This window comes from Littorina saxatilis, linkage group LG16, assembly GCF_037325665.1.
Source record: "Littorina saxatilis isolate snail1 linkage group LG16, US_GU_Lsax_2.0, whole genome shotgun sequence".
In the NCBI taxonomy this organism is placed as follows: domain Eukaryota; kingdom Metazoa; phylum Mollusca; class Gastropoda; order Littorinimorpha; family Littorinidae; genus Littorina; species Littorina saxatilis.
Window position 1 is genome coordinate 1,035,783 of NC_090260.1, and position 6,307 is coordinate 1,042,089.

Genomic DNA, 6,307 nt, shown 5'->3' on the forward strand with positions numbered 1-6,307 from the left:
CATTAACAATCTGAAAATTGTAAGTAATTTTTTTTTTATGAAACGATGCCCAAATATATTCATCTTATTTGTCATCATCTTCTGGTTCCAAAAACATATAAATATGTTATATAGGCAATTCCAAAATAAATGCTCACCTAAGCCTGAAATTCAACATGTTATTGACAGCTTTTTCACCATACATATGCCACAAGAGATGTTTATAGTTACTCATACCATTCATCGCTTGCCTCTTATTAACTCCCCTTGCATGCCGCCATTTTGGTTTTGATGTAATTTGGGATCGCGCCGCGTGAAGTCATTTTATGTCAACTTTTAAGAATGTCATCGCGTGTGCTAGTTTTTATTGTTTTGGTTTCGAAAATAAGTCAAAGTTGCAACAGAAGCCTAAAACTATCGTTTGGTCTGTTTTACAAATATAAATTGATAATAATGTTTGAGATATATTCAAAACATTTCCCACCCCAAAAAGGTGCCACGTCAGTGACGTTTTGAGTAGAATTGTTCTTTGTTGTGACGATGAACCGATTAGTTGATTTATTTCTTTTTTCGAGATTTCTTAGCTTTTCAATGGAGGAGCGAACTATGTAACTTGGGGTGTTTGTTGGTCTCCATTTTGTTGTGCACCAAGTGCGTCACTGACGTGGCACTGTTTTGTAACGTCTATGGCACTTTGGAACCATGCGTACTTGTTACTGGTAGATTTTAACCAATTTCTTTGTGATTTTTTGTTACATGTTCGAACTAAGGTTAACACAGTTGTAACTGGAGAAAGCTGAACACAAACTAGATCATTTGTCCTTTATTTTTAAATTATAGTGCAGTTAAACCGAGAGATGTGTACGGGTGCTGATCCAAACAAAATGATCAAAACGCTATTATAAATGTTTCAGGTAACTGACCATCAAAAGTAATAATTTATATCATTTGAAAGGCCAAACATTTAACTGGTTTACCTCTCAGATATGACGCCATGAGGTTGCTACGTCATAAATGACGAGGCATCAAAATACGTCACTTTTGGGTTATGCTTCAAAACGGGGTCTTTTGTCAAACACTATGAACAACTCCTCTTCTGTGAAAGAGTGTAGCAAGGTAATGACACAAAGGAAATTTCTACAAAGGTGAAGAAAGTTACATGAATCAAAGCTGCTTCATAATTTACAATCTGACAAAAGAAAAGAGAAATCAAAACTGGGGAAAAGGGGAACAACTCTGAATCGCAAACAAGAGGTCCAAACAGCTCTGCAAACGAGACTAATGTTGCCGCTGTTTCAAAACTTAAGAACTAAGATTTAAAAGTGTACATACGAGTATATAGTGCAAGACTTGTACATAGAACAGTCCATAGAGTTCTACACAATGACCTTCAGCTTCAAAAGCTGGCCGCAAAATGGATTCCTCATAAGCTGACAGGGAAACGGAAGAAGAAACAGGATCCTGTTGCACGCGATCTGCTCAACCATTTTGAACAAGTAGACCCAAACGTGTGATGAATGTAGTCACTGATAATGATACTTTGATATCGTTCTATTTTATTGCCAGAAAACTCAAAACAAAGCGTGTTTTGGACCACAATAACAAGATGCGCTACCTGTGTAAGCAAGGCTTTCAAAGCAGAAACAGTGCTATTCTCTGCATTTTGCGACCACAAAGATCCCGTGGCTGTCGATATTCTTTCTGCTAACAGAACTGTTACTGTCACATACTATGCAGAAACCTTATTACCCAAACGTAATCCCGAGTTAAGCAGCCAACAACTAAACTGCGAAACCCAGACCTCCCATCTCTTCCATGATAATGGCAGCCTCCACAAAATAAGGGCCGTGACTCCATTCCTTAAAGTCTAAATGATCCCATTTTTGCCTCGCACATTCTTCGAACCTGATTTTACTTTTTGTAACTTCTGGTTATTCCCTCTATGAAAACTAAACTGAAGAGAAACAAGTCGCGTAAGGCGAATATACAATATTTAGTCAAGTAGCTGTCGAACTCACAGAATGAAACTGAACGCAATGCCATTTTTCAGCAAGACCGTATACTCGTAGCATCGTCAGTCCACCGCTCATGGCAAAGGCAGTGAAATTGACAAGAAGAGCGGGGTAGTAGTTGCGCTAAGAAGGATAGCACGCTTTTCTGTACCTCTCTTTGTTTTAACTTTCTGAGCGTGTTTTTAATCCAAACATATCATATCTATATGTTTTTGGAATCAGGAACCGACAAGGAATAAGATGAAAGTGTTTTTAAATTGATTTGGACAATTTAATTTTGATAATAATTTTTATATATTTAATTTTCAGAGCTTGTTTTTAATCCGAATATAACATATTTATATGTTTTTGGAATCAGCAAATGATGGAGAATAAGATAAACGTAAATTTGGATCGTTTTATAAATTTTTATTTTTTTTTTACAATTTTCCGATTTTTAATGACCAAAGTCATTAATTAATTTTTAAGCCACCAAGCTGAAATGCAATACCAAACCCCGGGCTTCGTCGAAGATTACTTGACCAAAATTTGAACCAATTTGGTTGAAAAATGAGGGCGTGACAGTGCCGCCTCAACTTTCACGAAAAGCCGGATATGACGTCATCAAAGACATTTATCAAAAAAATGAAAAAAACGTTCGGGGATTTCATACCCAGGAACTCTCATGTCAAATTTCATAAAGATCGGTCCAGTAGTTTAGTCTGAATCGCTCTACACACACACACACACACACACACACACACACACGCACACACGCACATACACCACGACCCTCGTTTCGATTCCCCCTCGATGTTAAAATATTTAGTCAAAACTTGACTAAATATAAAAAAGAAATAGTGTGGTTCACATTTAAGATCTTGTCAAATGTACATACTCATTTGTACTCATTTGTTTGACGTGAGTGCATAACGGTAGTTATATATAACATTGCCAGGAGGGAAGACAGCGTAGAACGTCAAAATAACGACAGCTTGAAACAAAACCAGAGCCAGAATCAGGAGCCATGTATCTTTCTGAGTGTGTGTACGTGTTTTCCCACCACGTTTGAATGCAATATTTTCGAAAAAAAATTAAGCCGCTGTTTCAAGTGTACAAGAAAAACATGACCTTGACCGGTGACCTTCAGTAGTGACCTTGACCCGGAATGCTTCAAATATGTTTGCTAGAGGTGTATATGTGTATCAACATATGTACAAAGTGTGCCTGACACGTTTGAAGGCAAGTTGTGTCAGTGTTCTAGGCATTGTTTGAATTACGTCGGGGTTAAAGGTAAGCTGCTGATTCAGCGATGACTAACTTTGTTTCTCGATGCATAAAAAGTCATGGAGTGGTTGACTATTTGCCCGTAAATTCCCCTCAAAGCTGAAAATGTCGGCGATCGAGCACCGGAAATGGCTGTTCGATGGGTTTCGGAAAAGTAGAAATGTGCTTTATTTCACCAAATCAGCTCGTATTTGACATCGGTTTGGGATTCCAATGGACGATGGAGTCATTAGAATAGCAAAGAAGTGCTATTTCGGGGGTAGAATATATCGACCGAGCCTTGTAGGCGAAAGGCGGTCAAAATATGCGAAAGTACGTACGCCGAGAGCTGCTTACCGCGAATGGGAAAGCGTACATCTGTCCAGTGCAGCAACACGGCTCTGTGCGGCATCATTGTCAATGTAAATAGTGATCAACTTCCAAACACACGTACCCTGTTGCCCTTAAATAACGGTACACACACTGAGCTGTCTCACCGTGTACACCCACACACTCACATACACACACACACGCACACACATGCATGCCATGCACACACGCACATACACACACACACACACATACACACACATACTCACACACAGACACACACACACTCACACACACACACTCACACACACATACACACACACACATACACACACACACACGCACACACACACACTCACACACACACACACACACACACACACACACACACACATACACACAAACACACACGCGCGCACACACTCATTCTAATGAGAGCGCCATCGATTTCCGGAACAGCGCAGATGACGAGGTGCAGCTCATTTTCGGAACAGCCGAGCGCAGATGACGAGATGGGTTGCAACAAATTGGCAGCCGCTAGTGGCAAGCCTCCAGGGCGAACTTGTATCACGGGGGATAACCGGTCAAAGGCCGAACAGAAGCCGAAGGCCGCTCATGACACGTGTGAAGGCAAGTTTTGTCTGTTTTCTAGGTATTGTTTGATTTATGTCGGGATTTAAGGTAAGCTACTGATTCAGCGATGACTAGATTTGTTTCTCGATGCATAAAAAGTCAGGGAGCGATTGATATTTGCCCGTAAATAGCCTTCAAAGCTGAAAATGTCCGCGATCGAGCACCGGAAATGGCTGTTCGATGGGTTTTGCAAGTAGAAATGTGCTTTATTTCACCAAATCAGCTCGTATTTGGTGTGGGTACGGGATTCTAGAGGACGAAGGAGTCATAAGAGGTGCAAAGAAGTGCTATTTGGGAGTAGAATAAATCTTCCGAGACAGTAGACAAGAGAAGGTCATATTTGAGAGATGCGCGTAGGCCGATTGTCTTTCCGACAAGCGAATGATACAGCAGATTAATCATTCGTTTTGACCAGAAACCTAGTCTCTAGTTTTTATGAATGAGTTTTTTAATTAAAACAATCACGAGAACTCTCTCGCTTAGCCTAATGGCTGTTCGATGGGTTTCGCAAGTAAAAATGTGCTTTATTTCACCAAATCAGCTCGTATTTGACATCGGTTTGGTATATTTTTTCTAATCCTACCGCGAACTGGATAGCAGACGCGGCACGACTGTTGCACCACACTTTGAAGGGGATATAGCTCAGTTGGTAGCGCGCTGGATTTGTATTCAGTTGGCCGCTGTCAGCGTGAGTTCGATCCCAGGTTCGGCGGAAATTTATTTCAGAGTCAAATTTGTGTACAGACTCTCTTTGGTGTCCGAACTCCCCACCCCCCCACCCCCACCCCCGTGTACACTACATTGGGTGTGCACGTTAAAGATCCCACGATTGACAAAAGGGTCTTTCCTGGCAAAAATTGCTTAGGTACAGTTAATAAGTGTGACTTGGAATAATAGGCCGTGAAAGGTAAATATGCGCCGAAATGGCTGCAATTACTGGCTGTAAAAAATTTCATCTCACACGGCATCACTGCAGAGCGCCTAGAACTGTACCCACGGAATATGCGCGATATAAGCCTCATTGATTGATTGATTGAAGTAATCCCACACTTTGAAGTAAATTACTTCAAAGTGTGGGGATGTGCCCCACACTTTGAAGTAAACCCATTTTTTACTTCAAAATGTGGGGGGATCTTCCCACATTTTGAAGTAAACTCAGTTTTTACTTCAAAGTGTGGGGGGATCTTCCCACACTTTGAAGTAAACTCAGTTTTTACTTCAAAGTGTGGGGGGATCTTCCCACACTTTGAAGTAACTTACTTCAAAGCGTGGGACTTTTGCATCGCCTGTTTGAGCCTGATGATTTTGTCCAAAAAAATGGCAAAGTCTTTTGGATGAGTGAACAGAAAAAGTGAGCGAGCCAAGAAACATAGGGATGTTTGTTATCAGGCTTTAAGCAATGTCCCATTGTTGAGTGTGACGAAAACTCGTGGTGACGATTTTAAAACATGTTGGGTCACGCATGGTCCAACCTTACATGGTCCAACCTTACATGGTCCAACCTTACATGGTCCAATCTTACATGGTCCAATCTTACATGGTCCAACCTTACATGGTCCAACCTTACATGGTCCAACCTTGCATGGTCCAACCTTGCATGGTCCAACCTTGCATGGTCCAATATAACATGGTCAAACCTTACATGGTCCAACCTTACATGGTCCAATCTTACATGGTCCAATATTACATGGTCCAACCTTACATGGTCCAATCTTACATGGTCCAACCTTACATGGTCCAACCTTACATGGTCCAATCTTACATGGTCCAATCTTACATGGTCTAACCTTACATGTCCAACCTTACATGGTCCAATCTTACATGGTCCAACCTTACATGGTCCAATCTTACATGGTCCAATCTTACATGGTCCAATCTTACATGGTCCAACCTTACATGGTGCAACCTTACATGGTCCAACCTTACATGGTCCAATCTTACATGGTCCAATCTTACATGGTCCAATAATATATAAGGTTGGACCATGTAAGATTGGACCATGTAAGATTGGACCATGCGTGACCCAACATGTTTTAAAATCGTCACCACGAGTTTTCGTCACACTCAACAATGGGACATTGCTTAAAGCCTGATAACAAACATCACTA